The 26,421-nt window shown below is 45.9% G+C and overlaps 1 pseudogene; it reads right to left on the bottom strand.

Moving 5' to 3' along the window:
- Positions 1-21,524: 21,524 nt before the first annotated feature.
- Positions 21,525-22,327, bottom strand: LOC132507974 (large ribosomal subunit protein eL8-like; annotated as a pseudogene).
- Positions 22,328-26,421: the final 4,094 nt, after the last annotated feature.

Here is a 26,421-nt window from a genome sequence, read left to right as displayed (position 1 = left end):
AAAATTAATGACTAATAAGGACCTGCTGTATAAAAAAATTAAATTAAATAAAATTCAAAAAATAAAATTAAAAAGATCATTATTACTGGAAAAAAAAAGAGTTCTGGCTTGGAAGTCAAACTGCTGGGTTTCAGTCCCACTTCTTTTTTTTTTTAATAAATTTATTTATTTTATTTATTTATCTTCGGCTGTGTTGGGTCTTCATTGCTACACGCGGACTTTCTCTAGTTGTGGCGAGCGGGGGCTTCTCTTGTTGCGGAGCACGGGCTCTAGGCATGTGAGCTTCAGTAGTTGTGGCACGTGGGCTCAGTAGTTGTGGCTTGCACGCTCTAGAGCACAGGCTCAGTAGTTGTGGTGCACAGGCTTAGTTGCTCCATGGCATGTGTGATCTATCCTGGACCGGGGCTCGAACCGGTGTCCCCTGCATTGGCAGGCAGATTCTTAACCACTGCGCCACCAGGGAAGCCCTCCACTTCTACTTCTGATGGCAGTAGAGATCTCTATTTGTCCTGTAGTAACCATTCTCCCTTTCTTCCCTGAATTTTTAATGGACATGTGGCCAAAGTGAAGACTACATTTCCTAGCGTCCTTTGCAATAAGGTGTAGCTATGTGACCACATTCTGGCCAATGGACTGTGAACATAAATTCCAAGTCATCCCCTTAAAAGGGGCAGGTTTCCCCTCCATTTACTTTCTTCCTCTGTTGAAATACAGAAGTAACATTGCTCCTTGCTCCATCTTTGACATGGAGGAATAGGGTACCCCCTCTGATAAGGCAGAGCAACATGAAAGAGGCCTGGTCCCCAACAAGGATGAGCTACCTTATCAGCCCCAGCCAGCTCAGGATGAGACTGACATGAGAGAGAATTAAATGTCTCTCTTGTCTAAGTCATTGTTACTTTGGGCCTTGTTAGTAGCAAAATTGATATCCTACTAGAGTAACTGTGATTAAAAAGCAAGTTACTTGGGGCTTCCCTGATGGCGCAGTGGTTAGGAATCCACCTGCCGGTGCAGGGGACACGGGTTCGAGCCCTGGTCCGGGAAGATCCCACATGCTGCGGAGCAACTAAGCCCGTGCACCACAACTGCTGAGCCTGTGTTCTAGAGCCCGCGAGCCACAACTACTGAGCCCGTGCGCCACAACTACTGAAGCCCACGTGCCTAGAGCCCATGCTCTGCAACAAACGAGGCCACCGCAAGGAGAGGGCTGCACGCACCACAGCAAAGAGCAGCCCCTGCTCCCTGCAACTAGAGAATGCCCGTGGGCAGCAACGAAGACCCAATGCAGCCAATAAATAAATTAATTAATTAAATAAGTTTAAAAAAAAAAAGCAAGTTACTTAACCTCTATGGACTTCAGTTTTCTCATCTGTAAAATACGGAAAATACAATGACAGTAAGAAAAACAATAATAAAAATACCTTCCTCATAGGGATAGGGCATGTCAATTGATTAGATGAGTTTCTGGCTCATGGTGAGTACTCATAAGTGTTAGCTATTATTACTAAAGTAAAATTATCGAATGCCTATTATATGCACGGCATGATCGTAGCCTCTAGTAGTTGTAAGTTCATCCTCTATACAGCCTTCCTCTTCTCATTGGTATATGAATATCTTTGTTCAACTACTAAACACTATTATAATTATAGTTGGTGTGTATCAATTGTATCCCCTGAGTATCACATGGTATATTTTTTTAAACAGCTATCCTGTGTAGATTTCAGAGTATGACTTTCATTAGTTAAGATCCAGAAGAAGCTTAAAGTTAATCATGAAGGGTGGTATGTATAGACTCGAGGGAATTCAGTGATAGGCAGCTTTGAGATTCCATTAAAATCAGGATTTATGTTTATAATAGGAAGCTGAGAGGTCACACGGATAAGCTCAATATATTCAGAGCTGATTTCCTCTCCCAGGCCCTCCCCAAACTCAATCCTCCTCCTTTACTATTACAATCCACTTTAACCACCAAAAAGAACTCAGCCCTAAGCACTGAAATCAAAAACCTGTATGTGTCTCCAAGCCCTCGGGGCTGAGCTGCTTCTGGTGTGTGAAGTGATGCAATGCTCCTCCCAAAGGCACTCATGTTTGCAACCTGCAAAGAACTTTCTGGAAGGAAACAGTGAGACCTAGGGCCTCTCTTTATAATATAAAAGTTAATATAATATCCCAGCTGGACTTGGGCTGAGGTTGGCTGGCGGGAAAGAACAGAAGTGTCCCCCAGGGGGCTCAGGGTCAGAGTGAGGTTCTGTTCTGGACAGCTGACTCTGGGAGCTGTACCAGAGCTGGTGCCCTGTGGTCCAGCCACTTGACTCCATGGGTGAGCCCAGGGAAAATGGCTAAGAGTGTGGGTCCTCCTGGCTGTGGAGTGGTCACATCTAAGCATCACACAGGGCATCGCCCTCCTCAGCCTGAGACTGGGAGCCTCAGCGATGCCTCATTTTCTACTGTGTTCAGGGTCTGGCCTAGACTGCTGTGGCTGGCTGGCATTCGTGCCTCAGTTACTGCAGTAGGTCCAGGGATGGATGGAGCCTCCTGAGGAGATGAGGCCTCCCCACTAGATGACTTTCTGCTTGGGGCCCTTATACCTTTAGCCACTGCAGAGGAGAAGGGCTTATCAGTAGACATAATAGTAACCAGGACTGACTCCTTAAGACCCAATGAGCTCCCCTGGGGTTTTGTAAACGTATTCTAAGAAGGAACCCCAAAAAGAAAAGGAAATAAAAGGAGGAAGGGAAGAATGTATCATCATATTTGCTTGAATGCACATTTTTAAATATCTCTGGAAGGATACATAAGAAACTAGAAACAGTGGTTACCCTTTGCAGGTCCGGGTGGGAATTGAGCAGATGGGAGAGAAGTGAGAGGAACACTCTTCACTGTCTTCCTATCCTGTCTTGAATTCTGAAGCATCTGTGAAACTGAAGCCAGAAAATAAAATAGAATAAATTAAAATAATAGTAAAGTAAAACGATGTCTTCAGATAATGTAGGGAGGCTGAGCAAGGATGCCTAGAGAAGAGAAAGGAGGGGGGAAGCAGCTACAGACCCCATTCCCATTGCAAGTCTGGGGTTCCCACAGCTTTGTCACAAGAAGGGGGCGTGGGAGGACCGGCTGTCTTTCAGCTCTGCAGAGCCAAAAAGAGAGGTGACCTCATTTTGGACCTCGAGCTAGTAAAATAGCTACAATTATTATCTTGTCTCTGCTGCCTCTGAAATGGCCCTTGCGTCTGGGCTTTCTTCATCTCTCACCTTGGTTTCTCTGACAACCTTCCAGCTGGCTTCTTTGTGTCAAGCTTCTAATCCCTCAAATCCAACCACCAATCTTTAAATTTTTTTGCGGAAACGAAAACCTGATTGTGCCCCTCCAGGAGCCCTCCGTGGTTAACGTCCTCCTGCAGTTGCCCATGGAGCACATGATAACACCTAAATTCCTTCTATATTCTTGCAGGATCTTGCCACTCTCCCACTCACCCTGCTCTACCCACACCTGGCTGCTTGTGGATTTCTGGATGGCCCATCATGTCATGCTTTGTGGCTTTCCATATGCCATCCCTTCCCCCTGAAGTCCCTCTTTGTGTTTTGTTGCCCTGGAAAACTCCGTTCTTCCGTCAGGATTTGGTTGAAATGTCATCCTGTCTCTGTGACCCATGATGGCCCCTCTTCTTGCCCCCAATCCTGACCCCGGTCACCCCAGAACACATTGAACACATGACTATTAACATTTACTTTAATCTATTTGTATTATTTCTACATTTTTATCAGACTCTCAGCCTCCTGAGAGCAGGAGTTATGCCTTATTCTTCTTTGTATTTCCAGTAGATGGAAGAAACTGGGGTTATAAATGGATGAAAATTTTGTTCTGAATTAAATCCTCAGGATTGGCCACAGAGCAGAACTGTTAAGGTACCCTGAGGTTAAGCTTGCCTTCCAGAATTCTGTAAAGTTGGCTCTGTCCCTGTCTAAATGATGAAGCTTAAACACTGCAATTGGCTCCATCCCTGACTAAACAATGATTGGAGTTTAAACTCTAACCAAATAAATCCTTAGCTCACTTTTTTTTTTAATGCTTAAGTATTGAAGGAGATGTGGCCTTATATCAAGGAACAGAGTGGTTTTATGTACTGTGTGAATGCTCTGAAAGTCAGGACATGTCTCATTCCTTAGTAACAGCACAGTGATACTGTAGCAACAGGTAGGGTCCAATAGCAACCATGTGTGGACAGATTCACTTTGGGGGAACTCCAAGGAGTAGACTAGTGGTGTTTTCAGTTCCAGCTTGGAGAGCCAAGTGTGGTTCTCACATGGTACTCCTCTCTGTAGCGTAGTTATGGTGACTGTCAATGGAATTATAAACTGCTGAGATGAAACCCCACAGAACTTTTTATATACCTTTTTTTTGGTGATTTTTTTAAATGGTACTAAAATATACATAACAAAATTTATCATTTTAACCATTTAAAAGGTATAGTTCAATGGCGTTAAGTACATTTGCAATGTTGTGTAACCACTATCCATTTCCAGAACTTGTTCATCACCCCAAACAGAAACTCTGTCCTCATTGAACTTTCCATTCATCTCCCCCTCCAGCTCCCAATAACCTTCATTCTACTTTCTGTCTCTATGAATTGGCCGATGCTAGGTACCTCATACAGGTAGAATCATATAATATTTGTCCTTTTGTGTTTGACTTATTTCACTTAGCATAATGTTTCCAATGTTCATCCATGTTTTAGCATGTGTCAGAACTTCATTCCTTTTTATGGCTGAATAATATTCCATCATATGGGTATACCACAATTTGTTCATCCATTCATGCATTGATAGACATTGTTTCCACGTTTTAGATATTGTGAATAATGCTGCTATGAAAATGGTGTACAAGTATTTGAGTCCTTGCTGTCAATTCTTTGGGGTATATACCTAGAAGTGCAATTGCTGTACAATATGGTAATTCTATGTTTAACTTTTTGAGGAGCTGCCAAACTATTTTCCACAGCAGCTGCACCAGTTTACATTCCCACAAACAATGCACAAGGGTTCTTTCTTTCTTTCTTTCTTTCTTTTTTTTTTTTGCGGTACACGGACCTCTCACTGTTGTGTCCTCTCCTGTTGCGGAGCACAGGCTCTGGACGCACAGGCTCAGTGGCCATGGCTCACGGGCCCAGCCACTCTGCAGCATGGGGGATCTTCCCGGACCGGGACACAAACCCATGTCCCCTGCATTGGCAGGCGGAGTCTCAACCACTGCGCCACCAGGGAAGCTCCCGAGTGTTCTTTCTTTATATCCTTGCCAAGGCTTGTTATTTTCCTTTTTTTTTTTTTTTTGGTTATAGCCATCCTAATGGGTTTGGTAGTTTTGATTTGCATTTCCCTAATGATGAGTGATGCTGAGCACCTTTTCATGTGCTCATTGGCTCCTTGCATATCTTTTTTGAAGAAATATCTATTCAAATCCTTTGCTCATTTTTTTAATTGGGTGTTTATTTTTTTCTTGTTGAGTTGTAGGAGTCCCTTATACATTCTGGATATTAATCCCTTTCAGATATATGATTTGCAAATATCTTTGCAAAATTTTAAGATTTCATCCAAAAGAAAGTAGTAATGTTATACTTAGTAGCCATCAAAGTGGTGATGCCCAGGCTTTCCAATGCTAAAATGAAAGCTCTGTTACCAGCCGGGCAATACATTTCCCTTCTGTCAGCACCTCAGAAATGGGGGCAAGCAACCAACAGCAACAGGTGGCAAGAATGAGAGCTCAGCAAGGTCAGGGTGGGAGGGGAAGGATGACCAGAGCTGGAGTCTTGTTTTAGGAACTCAGAGGGTCAAGGGAACAACCTGGGTTCTCCCTCCCTGTGCCCCCTGCTGCCATGGATGTTGACTGGGAAGTCTCTTCTGACACCTTCTAGAGCCTAGTCAGAAACATCCCTTACTGAATTTGCCACCTGGAGGCACCCCCCTCCCCTGCCTCACCTCCCCACCTTGTTCCCCAGTCAGGAGTCATGCAGTTATTTTAGGCCAAGCTTTCTTTTCACTTTGCTTCTGGGGCCTCATTCATTCAAGGCTGACAATGGAGCTGGTAATGAGACAGCTGAAAGTCCCTGTCTCTCCCAAATAGAGCTGCAGTTAAGAACAAGGGCTCAGGTGTCAGGTGTAGTATCATTTTTTTTTTGGCTGCACTGTGTGGATTGCAGAATCTTAGTTCCCCGACCAGGGACTGAACCCCAGGTCATGGCAGTGAAAGTGCCAAGTCATAACCACTGAAATGCCAGGGAATTCCCAGTAGCGGCATGTTTGAGCTCAGTTTTTGAAGAAACTGGCTGCATTCGAATCCTGGATCCTCCGTTTACGAGCCCTGTGATCTTGGGAAATCACATCTCTGTGCCTCATTTTTTTCATCTGCCAAAGGGGGATAATAATAGGATCTACATCAGAGGGCCAAGGTGAGGATTAAATGACAAAGTTCCTGGAATGTGCTTAGACCAGGGATGGCACATTGTGAGGGCTTAATAAGCATTAGTTATTATTATCTTCACTCCCTCCAACGTTCCTCTTAAGCTCTGGAATTGGCACTTTCCTGTGAGTGACACTAAATGTTGTTCCTCCTGTGAATTTCTGCTCTGCACCTGTCCCGGATGGCTGACTGCATGTTCTACGAATAGGTGATGATGCTGCCAAAGGGGTCCGGGACTCACCACCGATGACATTAGAAACTGAGTCACAGTGCCCAGGTACAAAGCGAGAGAAGAGGGTGTCCCAGGGAAGGTGAATCACTCAACGCCACCCTCTGCAGAGCATCCACAACACTCTGTGACATTTTCCTTGACCGCCGACAATAACATCGTCCTCACCTGGGAACCTGATATAATTTCAGTGTTCTAGCCCAGAGCCAGTTATGGCAGCAGCAGCCCAGCCACGAATAGGTCTGGCATGCCCGGGAAGAGATATTTGAATGGATACCCTGACTCAGCCCAGAATCACTATGGCAGAGCAGCTAAGAGTGTGGGTACTGGGCTCAGGCGGCCTAGATTCTTACCTGGGCTCTGCTGTTCATCAGCTGTGTAACGTGGGCAAGTAGCTTAACCTCTCTGGACCCCAAGTGTTATTATCTGTAAAATGGAGATTAGGGTACTAATCACTTCATGTTCTTTTATGAGGATAAAAAGAGTCAATACATGTACAGGACTTAGAACAGTGTCTGGTGTATAGTAAGCAGTCTCTTAAAAAACGTATGTGATGCTCTGAATTCATCAACCACTAAATGCACAGTAATGGAAGAAAAATGGAACTATCAAAGAGAGACAGATGGAGAGGGTGACCCCAGATCCACCAGGCAGCATGTCTGGCCGTGCGGTGAGGGAGAAGATAGCGCGGGGCCACGCCTCAGCGCTGGCACTCAGTGGAGAGGTTGGCCCTCGCTGTTCCAGGGAGACACCTGCACAGCTGGGTCCGGGGAGGAAGCCGAGGTTAGGAAGGATAGAGAAGCCTCACAGGGGCTCTTTAGGGGCTAGGTATTGGGAGGTACCCCCGGATGGGGCATTCATTCCATTCAAAACATCTTGGAAGAAGACCAGTTTATATTTGCATATGACTTAAGCAACATCAACTTCATGGTTTCCACCAGCCTTTAGCTGGGAGATGACATTAACACAAATTCAGAAACTCTTCCCTGGCTCTCCACACCTCTGCCACTTCCAAACTGGGTTAGCATAAGGCAGTGGCCAAGGATGCTGCCTTTTATGCTCCTCGACAGGCGCACGGGGTCTGCTCTTCTTGCCTCCACTTGGTGTCCCAGGAGCACCTCCGCTTGGCCCCGTGCTTTCCAGCTACTGGACTGCCACTTCTCAGGTCTCAGACCCCTTCTGGTTTTGACACTTTGGCAATGACTGCCTTCCTGGCTCAACTGGCATCTCCTGGCGCCCACCCTTGTTAAATCTATCCGCCTGAAGCAGCAGTACACCCTGATGCTGCAAAGCTCAGGGCTTGAGAATCAGGTGAGAGTTCAAAGTTGCTTTCAGTTCCTACTGGCCATGTGAGTTCCTACTGGCCACGTGGCAAACGACTCCATTTCTCAGAGCCTTAGTTTCCCCATCAGCAAAATGGGAATCACCGGCACCTTCCAGCACTGTGGTGAGGTTTACAGGAAATAAAGAAGTGTTTAGTGCATACCTGGCAGAGTGAGTGCTGGATAAATGCGAGCTCTTCTTAGCAGGCCTTGGATGGCACATCTAGGCCCTGTTTTGTTGTTGTTGTTGTTGTTGTTGTTTTGCGGTACGCGGGCCTCTCACTGTTGTGGCCTCTCCCGTTGCAGAGCACAGGCTCCGGACGCGCAGGCTCAGCGGCCATGGCGCAGGCTCAGCGGCCATGGCTCACGGGCCCAGCCGCTCCGCGGCATGTGGGATCTCCCCGGACCGGGGCACGCACCCGTGCGTCCCCTGCATCGGCAGGCGGACTCTCAACCACTGCGCCACCAGGGAAGCCCTGCAGCTGCTCTTTTGAATCCCCACTCCTCCTCCTTTCTTTCTGCCAGGCACCAGGTTTTAGGATTAGGGTAATTACTAAGGTGTTGACAACTGGGTGGGGCACAGGTACATTTGGAATTACAAATCAGCTTGTGACAGACTACTTCAGCAATGCAGATTGTGGGGAGCCATTGGCCCCAGGCAACTAATTGCTGCTGTCTTGTGAAGTAATTTGAGTTGGCGCCCCAAACACCGGGCTCTGTTTCTGGCAGCGGAAGTGCGCTGACCTGGGCAAGAACTCTAAAGGAACCCACCCACAGGAAGGGGCGGATCCGGTCCCTTTCTGTTCTCCACGTTCCAGCTGGATTACTTGCGAGGGCTGGGGACAACTGAGCCAGAAGCCGGAGGTACTAGGATTTGTTTTTTGGCACCAGGGTAACCAGACCTTAACTGACTGTTGTACCCACTCTTGCAGGGCAAAACAAAACAAAATCCACCACCACCAACCCAGGTGTCTTTGGCCCACACTGAGCACGGCTACTCTGACGAGGGATGCTGGTATTTGGTGACCTTTGACATCACTGGAATGAGCTCTACTTGTCTTCCAGGCAGAAACAAAATAGAGCTTGGGTCCTCTAGCCCAAAGGAAAACAGTCTGTATCTCTTTGAGGTCAACCTCCTCCCTTTTTGCGGAGCACAAAAGGGTCAGAGGTGCCCATGCTTATCGCTCAGCCAAATCCAGCTTTTCTTTTCCGAAAGCAAGCTTTCAGAACTGGCCACTCTCCACTTGTTACAGGTGAACCACATCATTCTTCCTGGAGTCCCCTGGGGCTACTGCCCTTGGGGCCCAAGAGCCCCCAGAGGTCCTTCCCACCAGGAAGTATCAAGCTCTGGCTTCCCAGTTTCCTGAAAGTTCGTGTGCACTACATCACACTTCCTGTGTGAAATCCAAACTGGAGCTTTCTGTTGCATGGGAGGAGGCAGAGGAAAAGGAAAATTCCCTGTAGCATTTCTAAGTGGGGCTGTAATTATATACACAGATGTATTATATCCTCTAAAAACAAAACTTGTGACTTTTCTTTTTTTTTTTTTTGCTTCCGGTTAACCTTCCCTGAAAAATCTCCTAAGAGAGTCCTTGATATTGGTTTCCCCTCTTTCCCTTTCCCTCATCTTTCCTTAGAGCCTTCTCCTTTGCTCCCCTCCACAGACAGTTTTGGAGGCTGGCAAATCATCCCTATCAGGCAATTGCAGAGATCGGATATGGAAGTAAAGATGGTTGGACATACAAACATTGCCACAGCTTCAGATTTCGCATGGTATTTTCTATCAGCCAATGCCTCTCTACGGGAACAGCAAGAGAAATCTGAGCCACTGGCTTATGACTCTTTTCAGGTCTTTAATCCTCAAGCCCACCAGCTCTCTGCAGGTCTCTTGGGGCAATCTCAGAAGCAGCCCATTTGACCCAGGCCTCTCTGCTCTGTCCCTCCCACAGTGGTCCAGCAGGACCTGGAGTGACCTAGAGTGCTGACATCAGGACTGGAGCAGTTAAAAAACTATGGATAAGCATGAGTATACAAGGGCCCTGGGCTGGCAGGTCCCTAATGACCAGGCAGCACACAGCTGAGCCCAAGAGAACTGGAAAAGGAACAAAAAAACGAATCCAGAATCTCCCCATCCACAAGTCCTTAGGCATGTGAAATAACATTTATATTTTAAGGCAAGACAAGAAAAATCTAAACATAAAAATTCTTCTCTGGGGAATTTCCTGTCGGTCCAGTGGATAGGACTCTGTGAGTCCACTGCAGGGGCCATGGGTTCAATCCCTGGTGGGGGAACCGCGATCCCGCATGCCACGTGGTGAGGCAAAAAAAAAAATTCATCTCTGCCCTTTGGCCTCCCCTCTCCCCTCACTGTGCATTGTGTATCTGCATTATACTTCAACCAGACCTCCCCCGTGAGCAGCAATACCTACTCAGCCATAAAGAGCAACAACAAGACAACTCCTTAAAAGATAACATTCTTTCTTGATCTTATAAGGGGTCACATGACCCACCATGATGACGTGACGCTTAGATCTGGATTATGTAAACCGTCAATAATACGTCATTTATGTACAGCCCTCTGTCTCAAAAAACGTATATAACTGTGCCTTGACTTCTAACTGGCGGAACAGTTCTCAGAGTTTTCTGATGTGCTCTTCCCGCATTATAATCCTCAAATTTGCCTCCAATAAAGTTTTCCATTTCTTTCTTAGATCGACTGATTAATTTTTCATCGACAGGTACCTTCTTTAAGAGGTGGGTGAGCAGAAACTTCTCTCCATAGAGGGGCTGGGCTGCATCTGAGGGGCTCCCTGCCTTGAGGGGAGACTCAAGAATCCTCTTGGCATGCAGGGAAGCAAGACCTAGAATTTCCCTGGGGCTTCTCCTGAGTCACTCATTCTGCCTCAGCTTTGGCATTGGAGGGGAGGCACCAGAATGGTGTGAAACCCCTCCCTCGCCTCCACGTATCTGCCCCTACCCAAGAAGGAGAAAGCTTTCCTTCTCTTACCTATGGGAACCTTGGACATAAGTGGTTTTAATTTATCTGTTTTCTTTTTCTGTGAGTGCTGGGAGCCACAAAAAACAAAACCAAACCAGGAGGTTTGTTGTTATTACTATGGAGAATTTTTTTTTTTTCACAGTTAAACAAAGGCAGAGAAGAACCTCTCTAAACTTTTTGCTCAGAGGACTAAACTTGAACTTCCATCCTTGAAGGATTCTTGGAATACTGTTCAGGTAAGCACAGAATCCCCACTTACACCACAGGGTTTTTAAACTTTGATGCCCAGCCCCTCCACGCATGCCAAATAGACACTGTGTCCCAACCCAAGAGGCTGAAATGCTCATGAAGCTTAATTAAAAAATTATCTGAGGGCTTCCCTGGTGGCGCAGTGGTTGGGAGTCCGCCTGCTGATGCAGGGGACACGGGTTCGTGCCCTGGTCCGGGAAGATCCCGCATGCCGCGGAGCGGCTGGGCCCGTGAGCCGTGGCCGCTGAGCCTGCGCGTCCGGAGCCTGTGCTCCGCAACGGGAGAGGCCACAGTAGTGAGAGGCCTGCGTACCGCAAAAACAAAAGTTATCTGAGAAGAAACAGAAAGAGTAGCAAGGCCGCAGAGGGCTGTGATAAATCACACCAACAGCAGCTCACACTGTTTTGCATGCAGGCACTGTGCCCACGCTGCTATCCAGGTTATCCCACTTGACTATCACCCCACACTAGGAAGGAAGCATTCTGTTTAGCCCATTTTACAATTCTGGAGAATCAGAGGCAGGGTAAGAAAGCGGCCCAACGCTCTGTTCCTAGAGTCACACAGCCAGGTTCAAATCCTGACTCCATCAGTACCTGGCACTGTGACCTTGGGCAAACTACCTAACTATCCCTTGCCTCAGTCTCCTCATCTGCAGAAGAGGGATAATAATAGTACCCAGAGCTGCTTCGAAGAGTAAGTGAGGGGGGCTTCCCTGGCGGCACAGTGGTTAAGAATCTGCCTGCCAATGCAGGGGACACAGGTTCAAGCCCTGGTCTGGGAAGATTCCCACATGCTGTGGAGCAACTAAGCCCGTGCACCACAACTACTGAGCCTGCACACCACAACTACTGAGCCCGTATGCCACAACTACTGAGTCTGCACTCTAGAGCCTGCGAGCCACGACTACTGAAGCCTGAGCACCTAGAGCCCGTGCTCCGCAACAAGAGAAGCCACCACAATGAGAAGCCTGCGCACCACAACAAAGAGTAGCCCCTGCTCCCCGCAACTAGAGAAAACCCGCGTGCAGCAACAAAGAACCAAAGCAGCCAAAACTAAATAAATAAATTTTATTTTTTTAAAAAAAGAAGAGTAAGTGAGGTAAGAGACACAAAGTGCTTAGGGCAGTGTTTGCACACAGTAAATAAAGTTTTATCATCGTGGCCTTGTTCGTTCAGCTGGCAGGCCAGAATTAGACCCAAGTTATCTGGCCACCAAGGCCTCTCGCTCCTGACCGTGCAGGTAGCTTCTAGGAAGCAAGAAGCCAGGGCCCGCTGACAAAGCCCCAGGGCATAGCCTGACTTGTCTAGCTTAAGGCGCCTCCTGCTCAGGCAGGTCCAGGTCTCCCCTTTCACGCGAAGGTGGAGCCACAGCTCAGACACATCTGATGTCAGCGGTGAACCTCAACACACAGGCAAAACCTGCAAGTGCCCATCTTTCCCCTCAGTGGCCAGCTTGTGACGCAAAACCCTGCTCCAAGAACTGATTTTGGGAGTCCTTCGCTGTACCTTTCACCCTGGTGTCCTGCCAAGCCCTGTGCTTGAGGCGGCCTCATTCTCCAGCTCTGGCCTCTCAGGCACCACTCTTTTCCATGAACAATTCAATGAGTTCTTTCTTCAGCCCAGCCATGTGTCAGCGAGGCCCGACACGGGCTTGGCTCACCACCTCCAATCAGTGGGATTGCTGGACTTCAATCACCAGTAAGGGTGGCCCCCTCCCTGCTGGGGCTGCTCTTTCCAGGGTGTTCCCTTGGCTGGTACCCTCACCCTGGTAACTATTCTTTTTTTTTTTTTTGCGGTACGCGGGCCTCTCACTGTGTGGCCTCTCCCGTTTTGGAGCACAGGCTCCGGACGCACAGGCTCAGCGGCCATGGCTCACGGGCCCAGCCGCTCCACAGCATGCGGGATCCTCCCGGACCGTCCGCATCGTCAGGCGGACTCTCAACCACTGCGCCACCAGGGAAGCCCTGGTAACTATTCTTGAGGGATTTCTGTGATTGTTATTAAAGCAATCTCTCCTTCCCCTCCTCCATCCCCACACCCCACTGTCAGGTTGGGCTTCCCTGATCTCAGGGAAATAGACCTAGAATTCAAGCTCATGTTGCTGCTTCATGGAGAGGCTCAAGGGACACCAAGGAAAACCCAGCCTTTCATGGTGGTTGTGAGGCCTGGAGATATTTATGCAAACTGTTTAGCACATGCCCAGCAAATTATAGACTTTCATTAAATAACCTAGATGCTATTGTTATTGTTTGCTGTGCAATCAACCTAAAAGCAGTCCCACTAAAACGGAGCGGGAAGACTGCAACTGCACCTCCCAGAGTGTTGCCCTCTTACTGCGATGGACTTTTCCTTCTCTAGGCTGCCTCTGAAGTTCAATGCCAGTTGGGTTCCCCTACAGGAACTTCTTGTCATGGGAGGGAAAACACACAGGTGATTTGTTCCACAACTTGCTTAGGGTCATCCTTTCTTAGAAAATAAGGCAAAAAAATTGAATGGGTGAGAGGAAGCACTACGTGTTTGGGAAGCGTCTATAACATTGTTGGTTGCAGAAAGTAGGGGTGAGGTAGAGAGGGGGCAGAGCAAATATGAAAAATGGGAAGGGTGTTCCAAGGGCACCTTCATCTGCTTTGCAGTACTGTGTAGGACCAAGATGACAGCTCCATTCCCTCTTTCATCCTCGGAAAGTCCTATGAGGTGGGATATTATTACCCCATTTTCACTTGAGAACACTGAGGGGAGTGGTCAGATAACTTACCTGAGGTTCAATAGCTGTTGAGAAGCAGCATTGAGCACTGAGATTCACCCCAGGTCAGCCTGAGCCAGAGCTTACGTGCATCCTTCCCAGATTGCTGTCTTCTCCATAGTGGTCCTGGGGTAGGGAAAGCAAGAAAGATCTGGAGTGAAGTAGCCTGATTTCCATTTCCTGACCCAAGCTACAAGAGGTGGGACAGCACTGCACTCACCCCCAGCACAGGGCCTGGCTACGGTAGGCTCCCAGCAAACACTGAGTGGGGCAAACAATGAGAACCGAGTTCAGGTGAACTCTAGCCAGGCCATGGAAGAAGGGCAGACAAATACCCACACTAGAAGTGCCATTTGCATCTTTTCTAAATGCTCTTTATTTGCTTCTCCCACAAGGATCTTGAATCAGGAACCCAGAGAAAACTGCAATTATATAGTTTGTTTGGGAACCATTACTTTTTATTTATTTATTTATTTAAAATAGACAAAATAACAGTGCCCATGAGATGCCTATAAAAACGGCGTTGACCTAAATAATGTATATGTAATTTACAATGATTTCTCTTTCTTTCTAAGATTCTTAGAATTAATACTTACATTTGGGGGCTGGAAAGGATCTTGGCATTTTTCTGATCAAAAAACCCCATTTCTCAGATGGGAAAGTTGACACAATATCATGCAGCTTGTCTAAGGCCAGCCTCCATGGAGCAACAGAGCTGGTTAAAAGGCCAGGGCACTTCCTACAGGTCACAAGTTTTTAAATTGTGGAGAAGAAGCCACCAGCAGGTAGTAAAATTAATTTTATAAATTGCAACCAACTTTTATCTTTATTTTTAAGATATTTTTTAATAGATTTCATTTTTTAGAGCAGTTTTAGGTTAACACAAAAATTGCACAGAAGGGACATTTTTAATTGATGAGCTGATATTGATACACGATTATTAACTAAAGTCCATTGTTTCTGTTAGGGTTCGCTGTTCGTGATACTCTATGGGTTTTGACAGATGCATACTGTCATGTGTCCATCATTACCATATCATACAGAATATCCTTGCTGCCCTAGAAATGTCCTGTGCTCCGCCTATTCATCTCTCCCCCACTCCTCCTGGACCTGTAATTCAATTTTTTATACACAAGATAGAATAGAATAAAAAAATCATAGTGCATACCTCATGGTATGGATATTAGTTCATGAAACTTTTAGATATTTGTAAATACATGTGTATTTGGGTTAAAATGTAAAATATATTTCTTACTATGGATTGAAGAGAAAAAGTGTTTGAGAAACACTGCTCTAAGCTATCTTTTACTTAAAATTCTGGGGAATAAATCCAGAAAATGAATACACAGATGGAACATTTCTTATATGAAACCGAAGCAAGAAAAACACATAACCAAGGGACATTACCAAAATAAACAAGCATAAAAAATGCTCTGAAGAGTGAGTACAAAGAGGTCAGAAAATTACTGTTTTTCCCCAAATCAGTTTTGATTTTAGTTTTCACTGGGCCTGCAAATCATTCAGATTTGAAGACTTTAAAGTTCTCAGAGTATAAGCTACAGTTAGTGTGTAGGGAGGAAGGGGTAGGAGCAAGGGCTGCCTCCTTGCAAACCGATTCTGTTCAAAGTTTCCAAAACTGTTAGGTCCGTATGGTAATCAACAAAGAAAAATTTCTTTTCCGGAGGGTTTTTGAGGTTTGTTTGGCTCTACAGCTTCACATTTCTTCCTTTTTCATCAGAAAAATCACAGAACAGGGATGCCGTTGTATTTAACTTCATGTCATATCAGGTGTCTGAAGATGTCTAAAAAATTTGAATTTATGCTTGAGTTAGATTCCTCTATTTTTAAAAATCTCCTTTCCATGTATATCGATGCTTCATGTGTCCAGGAGACATGTGGAATCTAGATATACCAGGGTGTCTAAGAGAAAATCCTGATTTCAAACTCAGAATCGCATTGGCTCATTATGTGGCCTGCAGGTAGACTAAGGTTTGAGTCCCAGGTTCTACTAGTGATCCCTGCGTGAGCTTGAAAAGGAATTCTCTCCTAGGGTTCTTTTTTTAAAATTTTTATATATTTATTTATTTATTTATTTGGCTGCGCCGGGTCTTAGTTGTGGTATGCAGGATCTTTTTAGTTGTGGCATGCGGGATCTAGTTCCCTGACCAGGGATTGAACCCAGGCCCCTTGCCTTGGGAGCACAGAGTCTTAACCACTGGACCACCAGGGAAATCCCAGGATTCTTTTTTAAGAGTGACATATAAAAATTCCATATTAAATGATGCTAAGATTATATTAAGTGCTTCTCCTTGTATGAGTAATGTGCTGGGCTAAGCCCTTTGCATGTGCTTCTAATCCCATCAAGAATCCTATGACACAGAAATTATTGTACTCATTTAACAGTTGAATAAACTTAATCTCAGAAAGCTTAAGGAGCATGCCCAACACCACCCAGAAAGATAGTGGTTAAGCTAGATTGGAACCCATGCCTGAAAGAGCATGGGCCTATCCTTCTGTGCCCCCAGGGCCTAATACAGTGCTCCGTATGTAGAACATGCTCAGTAGATGTTTCCTGAAGGGATGACTGATGGATAAGCAAAAGCTCAGCAAAGATTTGGGGGTGGGATAAGTAAGATACTACTACTAGTACTGCAATAATAATATATTATGCAATATAATAACATAATATACTACCACTACTTCTATATCTGTCATTCATTGAACACTTATTTGTGACAGGCACTATGTTAAAGGCTTTACCTGCATTCTATTATGTACAGAATGTACATACAGGAATTAACATAGCATATGATGTCAATGTTACTAACATTATTACATATGACTATAATGGGAGCTATCAGCATTATAGCAAAAGAGCTGAAAGTTATGATCTCTTCCAACACACACACTTAGTGCTTCTCTTGGAGCGGTATTGAACAGGTCCAACTGAGGGTCAGCTCTTTCAGCAGTGAACCAGCCCCAAACCTGGTTTCTCCTTCCGTCTCTTTTTCAGGTGGGTGCAATTATAACACGCTGTGTTGGTTAATCCCTACATCATATAAGGACGTGCTTTTTGGTGTGAGGGAGGAAGGGGGTTGCGTTTTTGTGCTCGCGCCTAGTTTGCATAAGGTACTCTTCTCTTTCGGGCTGAAATGAGAAAGAAGCCATGTGGTCTGATGGTGGCAGCTGGGAGGAGAAGGTGGTGACTCAGCAGGACTCTGCGTGGAACAGTGCAGGGCAGCTCTGGGGAGCAGCACGATCGGCCTCCCCCTAAGCCATGTGTGGGCTGCGAGCTCTGAGCAGAATCAGCCTGTCAGGCAGCCCTGGCATGTAGGAAGGAGAGGAAGAAAGTTGCCTGTGGTGGGACCTGGTCAGGTTGTGTCAGTGGCCTTGGGGACACCATGAGCAAGTTCTGGGACACAGGACTGTGTGGCATCATGCTAGTACTGAAAGTTCTTTGTGACCCAAGATAGCATATTTTTAAAGTGGGAAAGTACCAGGTATTGCTCACAGGTCTAGGTAAGGTCTTGAGCCTGTAGCCTTGAAATTAAACTTCAGGCAGGAATATTATGCATATTTTTAGAAATATAGCATTTTATCATAACTGGAGGTCTTCAATCTAGTGGTCCTACTATTGAACTCAGTATCAATATATTTTGAAACAGGACTTATATAAATAGAATATGAAGTCACTGTTACCTCTAACGACTTGAAAGTTTTTCAACAAAAATTCTCATGGAAGAGATCTTAGAGTGTATTCATTCATTCATTCATTTAGAGTGTATTCATTCATTCAAGCTACAGTTTATTATCCTTTTAAAAAAATATTTACACTCTCTGAGGTAGGCTGATGGTGACCTGAGTATACAGAGATCTTGGGAAGTCTGTAAAATATGAATAAAATTTCTTTGCCATATTCTAAGAACTTTAAAAAAAATTCATGTGAGATAATGTATGGAAAGTAACTGGTAAGTGGTAAAACATGATATGAAATTATTGTGTTTTACCTATTAAAGAAACAAGACATGGAGTGAGCAAAAATTTTGCTGAAAGTCATCATTAGCTAGTAAAGGAGGGACAAAGATGAGGTATAAATTCAGGTGACTGGACACATTACATGCTGGAGTTGATTCAGCAAAACAGTTTCCGGGCTTCCCTGGTGGCGCAGTGGTTGAGAGTCTGCCTGCCGATGCGGGGCACGCGGGTTCGTGCCCCGGTCCGGGAGGGTCCCGCGTGCCGCGGAGCGGCTAGGCCGGTGGGCCGTGGCCGCTGGGCCTGTGCGTCCGGAGCCTGTGCCCCGCGGCGGGAGAGGCCGCAGCGGTGGGGGGCCCGCATACCGCAAAAAACAAACAAACAAAAAAAAACAAAAACAGTTTCCTTTTTGTAGCCAGGATGTGCGTGACTGTAAGAAACATCAGTCCAACTGAGGTAAAACGGGGTACTTACTGAGAGTACACAGAGATCTCACAGGATCCAAGGACAGAAAACGAAGTGTTGCTGGGCTCCATTCAAATTGGCCAGAGAACTGGGGAGCCCTCAGGAGCAGGGTGACTCTTCCCTGTGTCTCTCTGTCTCTGCTTATGCGCCAGCTTCCGCCTTTCCTCCATTTTGCCTTCCTTTCTCTGCTCCTTCACCCTGCCAGAGGCACGGCTTGGCCGTTCCTCCTGGACTTACACCGTGGCTGGTAAGCTCCAGGACCCACCCTCAATTGACTACACACACTGAAGTCCTTCAGAGAGGAAGGAACTAGCCTGGCTCTTCTGAGAAAACCTGGGCCACTCAGGTCGTTTCTGAGCAAATGATTGGTTCTTGCTGGGTCAGGTGTGTGCTCACCCCTGGTCCAATCAGCTGTGCGTTTCCCCACCCCCATCACCTCCACCGCCCATCCCTAGAAGTCACATTATCTTACACTGTCTTGTGTAGCTATATCTTCCAGAGAGCTGTGGCTGGCAAGGGTGCTAAATTGCCAGGCTGGATGTTATCGCATAAAGAGAGAAGCTATTTATAGGGAGACTGTACTTGGAAAGCCTTTATGATGTATTTCATTTATGAAATCTAAGCCCCAAATTTCCTGGTCAAAAAAATTCAATTCAAGGGAACTCCCTGGCAGTCCAGTGGTTAGGACTCCATGCTTCCACTGCTGAGGGCCCAGGGCTCAATCCCTGGTCAGGGAACTAATATCCCACAAGCCTTGAAGCACAGCCAAAAAAAAAAAAAATCAATTCAATTTAATAAATATTGTGTTGGGCTCTGAAGATAAGACATATATGCCCATAAGATATGTCCACAAATAATTATAATACAAGACAATTCTATGAAAGTTTCTTAGAAAACTTTTAAGAAACTGGGGCTTCCCTGCTGGCGCAGTGGTTAAGAATCTGCCTGCCAATGCAGGGGACAGGGCTTCGAGCCCTGGTCCGGGAAGATCCCACATGCCGTGGAGCAACTAAACCCGTGAGCCACAGCTACTGAGCCTGAGCTTTAGAGCCCACGAGCCACAACTACTGAGACCACACTCCACAACTACTGAAGCCTGCATGCCTAGAGCCCGTGCTCGGCAACAAGAGAAGCCACTGCAACGAGAAGCCTGCGCACCGCAACAAAGAGTAGCCCCCGCTCGCTGCAACTAGAGAAAGCCTGCGCTCAGCAGCGCAGACCCGATGCAGCCAAAAATAAATAAATAAATGAATAAATTTTTTTAAAAAAGAAAACTTTTAAGAAACTTACAAAATTACATGAAAGCTTTATAAAGGATTATAAGGGTTAAGAACAGGCCTCCCTAAGGTGTGCTAATTTGGCATGTGGATTATTTTGTGTTAAAGGCAATGGAGACCCTGTAGGCTCAAGAGAAACTACTGCCCCTCCCTTAACTACCTGGAAGAATTAAAATTGGGGATTTTTCCCAGAAAAAGTTATTACCAGAAATAAATTTTACCTAAGCAGCGCCATCTATATGGCAGAGTAAACATCTAATTCCCAGCCATCTGCTCTTCTTATCATTCTGAAATTGCCTTCCTGTCCTTGGAAATTCCAGGCCCCGATCCCATTCCTTAGCTCAGGATGGCATACATGCCTCATTTTATCTTTCTGTCTCTGAACCTCTCATGTATGTAGGGTTTCCATATGCACAGATTAAAATTTGATTTTCTCCTGTTCATCAGTCTTACATCAATTTCATTCTTAGACCAGCCAGAAGAACCTAGAAGGGTAGAGGTAAGCTTTTCTTCCTCCCAGACAGCTTTGTTTTAAATACATAAATTTATTTTATTTATTTATTTACTGGCTGCGTTGGGTCTTCGTTGCTGTGCATGGTCTTTCTCTACTTGCGGCGAGCAGGGGCCACTCTTCATTGAGGTGTGCCGGCTTCTCATTGCCATGGCTTCTCTTGTTGCAGAGCATGGGCTCTAGGCACGCGGGCTTCAGTAGTTGTGGCACACAGGCTCAGTAGTTGTGGCGCACAGGCTTAGTTGCTCCGCGGCATGTGAGATCCTCCCGGACCAGGGCTTGAACCGATACCGCCTGCATTGGCAGGCGACTCTTAACCACTGTGCCACCAGGGAAGCCCCCAGACAATTTTAAATCTCCTGGGGGAGTCAGAAAACTTTCACTGAGTAAATGCACTTTGAGATATGTCTTGAAGTGTTCATTAAATTTTTATAGAGTGACCAGGAGGACATATGTGAAGCAGTGGAAAAAGGATAAGCAAAAACTTGGAGAAGGGAAACTATGTGTGTGCTCTGAGACAGCAAAAACTACAATGTGGCTGAAGAGCAGGGTGCAGGAGGGAGAAAAAGAAACCAGCACGAATTGACTGGTCTCAAGTATATGCTGGACATTTTCAGATGTCACCTCATTTAATCGTTTCAGCAATCCTTGAGGTGGTGTCTATTGCCCCTATTTTACCAAGTGCACAAAGGCCAAAGCCATTCCCTCCATTGTACCGTGGTGAGGATGAGGTGGAGAGGATGCAGAGAGCAGAGGGAGGGAGGTTGCCTGCCAGGTAACGAGCCCACACTCGACTCCGGAGGCACTGGGAGGGAAGTCATGCAAGAATTCGGAGCCAAAAATGGCCTGATTGCCTCTGAATTTTAGAAAAATAATGCTGGTGGTAATGGAAGAATTAAACAGAGTATTCTTTCTCTCTCCTTCATTCATTTAATTCAAAATATATATTGAAAACTTCCTTTGGGACAAGACTGTGGTGTACCAGACCTGTGGGAAAAAATGTCTGGGGCAAGATACAGCTCCAAATCTCACGAAGTTTACAGTTTCTGTGTGTGTGCATATAATGCATAGCTCATACATACTATTTTATTTTATTTTATTTTATTTGGCTGCTCCACGTGGCTTGCAGGATCTTAGTTCCCTGAGCAGGGGTTGAACCTGGGACCCCGCAGTGAAAGCACTGTGTCCTAACCACTGGACCTCTGGGGAATTCCCATTTGAGCTAATTTTTCTTTGTTTGTTTGGGTTTATTTTTGGCCAAAGAATTTTTATTACTTTTATGTACAGAAAACTCAATAGTGTACACTCACCTGGCCAGTTTGGTAGGCAGCTCTTTGGTCTTTGCCTTTTCCAGCTTGGCAATGTGAACCCCTGATTTTGGACCAAGGATGTTGCTTCCCCAGTGAAGGCAGAGGTTGTCATATCATCATCGTAATCAGTCCTGATGGCTTCCGCTAGCTTAGCCAGAGCCCCTTTGTCTTCTGAGTTGACTTGTGTGAAGGCAATGGTGGTGCAGGTCTTCCTGTGGACCACATGTCCCAGCCTGGCCATCCCCTTGATGATGCAGTAGGGATCCCCCATCTTACAGCACAGGGCAGGCAGGAAGACCACCAGCTCAATGGGATCCATGTCATGTACAATCACCACCAGCTGAGCCTTCTTGTTCTCCACCAAGGTGGGGACAGTATTAACCCCTGCTTGAAGGACAGGTGGCCTCTTGGTGGGGACACCCCCTTTGCCCTCAGCTTTCTTCTCAGCTCAGGCCAGCAACCTCTGCTTCTTCTCTTGCTTCATCTCTGGTCTGTACTTGTGGGCCAGCTTAAGCAGGTGAGTAGCTGTTTGGCGGTCCAAGGCCTGGGTGAATTGGTTAAAAGCAGGAGGCAATTTCAGCTGCTTATAGAGGATTTGCCACTGCAGCTGGATATAGCGGGGCCGTTTGACGAAGTGGGTGAGGTCCCTTTTGGGCTGGATGTCCTGTCCAATGCCAAAATGCTTGGGCCTTTTTTCAAACAGGAGATTGATCACCTTCTTGGCCTGCTGCTTCTTCACGGCAGCAGGGGCCGGGGCCACCTTCTTCCCCTGGTCCTTCTTTCCCTTCGGCATCTTGAACGGCTGGCAGAGAGAACTTGAGCTGATTTTTGTATATGACGTAAAGTAAGGTCCAACTTCATTCTTTTGCATGTGGATATACAGTTTTCCCAGCACTGTTTGTTAAAAAGACTGTCTTTTCCTCATTGAATGGTCTTAGCACCTTTGTTAAAAAGCATTTGACCGTATATTCAGGGTTTATTTCTGGGCTCTCTATTAGCTTCCATTGGTCTATATGTCTGTCCTATGACAGTACCATATTGTTTTGATTATTACACCTTTGTAGTAAGTTTTGAAATTAAGAAGTGTGAGTCTTCCGATTTTGTTCTTTTTCAAGGTTGTTTTGGCTGTTCTCTTGAGATTCCATTTGAATTTTAGGATGGGTTTTTCTATTTCTGCAAAAAAAAGCCATTGAGATTTTGATAGCAATCACGTTTGAATCTGCAGATTGGGTAGTATTTACACAGCATTTTGAATGCACTAAATGTCACAGAATTTATACTTTAAAATGGTTAATTATACATTTTGTTAATTTCAGCTTGATTTTAAAAAAAAAATTGGGCAATTTTACCTGAAGAGCAGGTATGGGGATGGCATGAGGCTGCTGGAAGGTAAAGGAGGTTGCGATCAGAGGGAGGAATGTTGGGATTGAAGACCCCAATACTGAATAGTTTAGGGCAGGTGAGGGCCCCTGGAGTTGAGCAGTAAAAATGGCTAAGGTGACCCAAACCTTATCTCCAAAGATACTGACTTCACAAGGAGATTCAAGACTGCAACTTCAGAAGGATACATGTCCAGTTAGGGATGGTGGCCATCACTGGAGTGGGGTGGGGATAGCTGAGATTATAGGGGAATTTTATTACTATAGTATCTTTTTAAGGTTGTTTTAAAGTTATCTTTTAAAGTTGTTTTAAAGCTATAATACAGGAACTTTACTTTAGGAAAGGAGGACAATGACCTAAGTGCCTTTTATTTTTAATCGTCGTGGGAGTGGGAGCAAGGTGTCAGATGATACAGGCATGGATAGGGCGTGGGCAGGCCAGCTGACTTAATCTCCTATTTATTTTCAGAGTAATGGTCTGGCAGTAATATTGTGGAGCTGGGAAATGGCCAATCCTGCCTTCCAACCCTGAAGTATGTGAGGCTTGTGAGAGTAAACATCCCTCAATTCAAGACGATAGCCAGGTTTCAGTTAAGGCAAGGAATGGGAGACAGACTGGGGATGTGGAAGGATTTGTTCACCATGAAATGGGGGTTCCAGAGAAAACAGAAAAGTGTGAGAAGGAAAGGGGCAGCTGGGGAATGCGTGTGGGAAGGCACAGGGCAGTTTGGGGACCAGTGTACAGGAGAAGATGGATGACCAGAGGCATTCACATTTTGGCACTTATATGGAATGGGAATAGGGTAGTTCAGTGAGTCACAGTGGCCTTAAAGGCCCAGAAAGACCTATGATGTCAAGTTTAGTAACAGTGGGACAGGCCTCCTGGGATTCAAACAGGATACTGGACTTCAGCTGGGACTTCGGACAGTAGAATTTGGGTAGACAATAAAACAACTGTACAAAGTCCCTGAGGCAGAGACAATCATGGATAGCTCGAGGGCCCACGAGCAAACCAGACAAACCGAAGCTGAAGGTTTGTATGGGGGTTTAGAAGGCTGGCTCCCAAGGGTGGGGCTGGGGTCTGAAGAGCCTTATAAGCCACCAGAGGAGTCAAGACATGATTTGTGGGCGGACTCTGGGAGGCTTCACGCCAAGGAGTACTTCCCAGAACTTCTGCTGCCAGTGTCCTTGTCCCCACAGTGAGCCACAGCCACCCCCCGCCTCTGCAGGAGACCCTCCAACACTAGCAGCCGTGTGGCTGACAGGGTCTTGGTGCTCTGGCCGGGTGTCAGGGCTGTGCCTCTGAGGTGGGAGAGCCGAGTGCAGGACATTGGTCCACCAGAGACCTCCCGGCTCCACGTAATATCAAATGGCGAAAGCTCTCCCATAGATCTCCATCTCAGCGCTAAGACCCAGCTCCACTCAACAACCAGCAAGCTACAGTGCTGGACACCCTATACCAAACAACTATCAAGACAGGAACACAACCCCACCCATTAGCAGAGAGGCTGCCTAAAATCATAATAAAGTCACAGACAGCCCAAAACATACCACTGGGCACGGTACTGCCCACTAGAAAGACAAGATCCAGCCTCATCCTCCAGAACACAGGCACCAGTGCCCTCCACCAGGAAGCCTACACAACCCACTGAATCAGCTTTAGCCACTGGGGGCAGACACCAAAAACAACGGGAACTACGAACCTGCAGCCTGCAAAAAGGAGACCCCAAACACAGTAAGTTAAGGAAAATGAGAAGACAGAGAAACACACAGCAGATGAAGGAGCAAGGTAAAAACGTACCAGACCAAACAAATGAAGAGGAAATAGGCAGTCTACTTTTGACCACCTAGAGGGATGGGGTAGGGAGGGTGGGAAGGAGACACAAGAGGGAGGGGATATGGGGATGTATGTATATGTATAGCTGATTCACTTTGTTATAAAGCAGAAACTAACACACCACTGTAAAGCAATTATACTCCAATAAAGATTTTTAAAAAAAGATATGATTTGTAAGTAACAAAGCTTCATTATGGGTTTTTACCAGTGGAAGGACATGAAAACAGCATTTAAGGAAGATTAGTATGAGAAACATCCATGCTAAGTGGATTGGGGCAGGAAAAATTGGGCTTGCCACAGATTTTGCAACTATCCAAACATGATGTGGTATAGGATTGGACTAGGGAGGAGAAAAAATGATAATTTCAAAATAAAAACAAACAGAACTCGGTTTATATGTGGGAGAGATAAAGAAAAGAAGGGATTAAAATTTTTCAAAAATTTGAACCTGGCTGAGAGTTATATCAAGCATGGGCAGGGGAGACCTGAAAGAGAAGGATCAGTTTAGGGGGAAGGAGTGGACAGTGATGAATTTAGTTTGGGACCTAGATTCATTTGAATCTTACAGCTAAGTGAGACTTTGCATCTAACCATGTGGAACAACTAAGTATCATGTTATATAGATAAAGAAATCTTGAATTTGAGATAACACAGAACATCCTAGAAGAGATGTCCTAGAGGCAGTTGGCCATTCAGAGCTGTACTTTAACGACAGATCAAAACTAGTGATATCCATTTTGGAGTCATAGGAATCGTCTTGTCAAATAACTGTAGGAATGGATGAATTATCCAAGGGAGAGGAAACAGTGAGAAGAGGAGAAAAGCCATAGGAGGAGACAGCAGAGAATTGAATCAAGAGGCAGAAAAGAGACAGGAATTTTGGCTTTGCTATTTGTTAGCTATAGGAACTTGACAATTTATTGACCTTTTCTGGGTCTCAGACTGCAGTCATATCAAGGCTTTCCAGAGTCGGGGTGGGGTGTGGTTGGGGAATCTGCTTCCAAGCTTTGAGTGAGCTTGGAAGCAGCCTCCGCTCCCTGGCTGTTGGCTGGAGACATTGGTATCTAACCATGTAAGCTTCTCCATAAGGGCACTTAGAACACGGCAGCTGTCTTCTCTCTGAAAGTGAGTGAATGAGAGAGGGCCCGGTCTCATACAACCAAATCTCAGAGGTAACATCTCATCACTTTTGCCCAATTCTATTCATTAGAAACAAGTCAAGGGGAAAGGGTTACATAAGGGTGTGAATACTAGGGGGCAGGATTATTGGAGGCCATTTTAGCAACTGCCTGCCATAATATCTAACAGTTATATTCTTAGACACTCATACTCATTACTTTTGTAGCTAGTTCACTTAAATTGGCAATTTAATAAATATTGAATCCACTGAGGTGGGCACAGGCACAGGTGGGGCACAAAGAAGGCAATTTTACCTAGAGGGAAATTATGCTTGCACTGATTCTTTTTTTTTTTTTTTGGCTGTGTTGGTCTTAATTGCCTCACGTGGGATCTTTCCTTTCGGTGCTGGGCTCCAGAGCGGGTGGGCTCTGTAGTTGCGGTGCGTGGGCTCAGTAGCCCTGTGGCACGTGGGATCTTAGTTCCCTGACCAGGGATGGAACCCGAGTCCCCTGCATTGGAAGGCAAATTCTTAACCACTGGACCACCAGGGAAGTCCCG

Source organism: Lagenorhynchus albirostris, chromosome 17 (assembly GCF_949774975.1).
Source record: "Lagenorhynchus albirostris chromosome 17, mLagAlb1.1, whole genome shotgun sequence".
Taxonomy (NCBI): domain Eukaryota; kingdom Metazoa; phylum Chordata; class Mammalia; order Artiodactyla; family Delphinidae; genus Lagenorhynchus; species Lagenorhynchus albirostris.
This window is presented reverse-complemented; position numbering and strand designations above follow the sequence as displayed.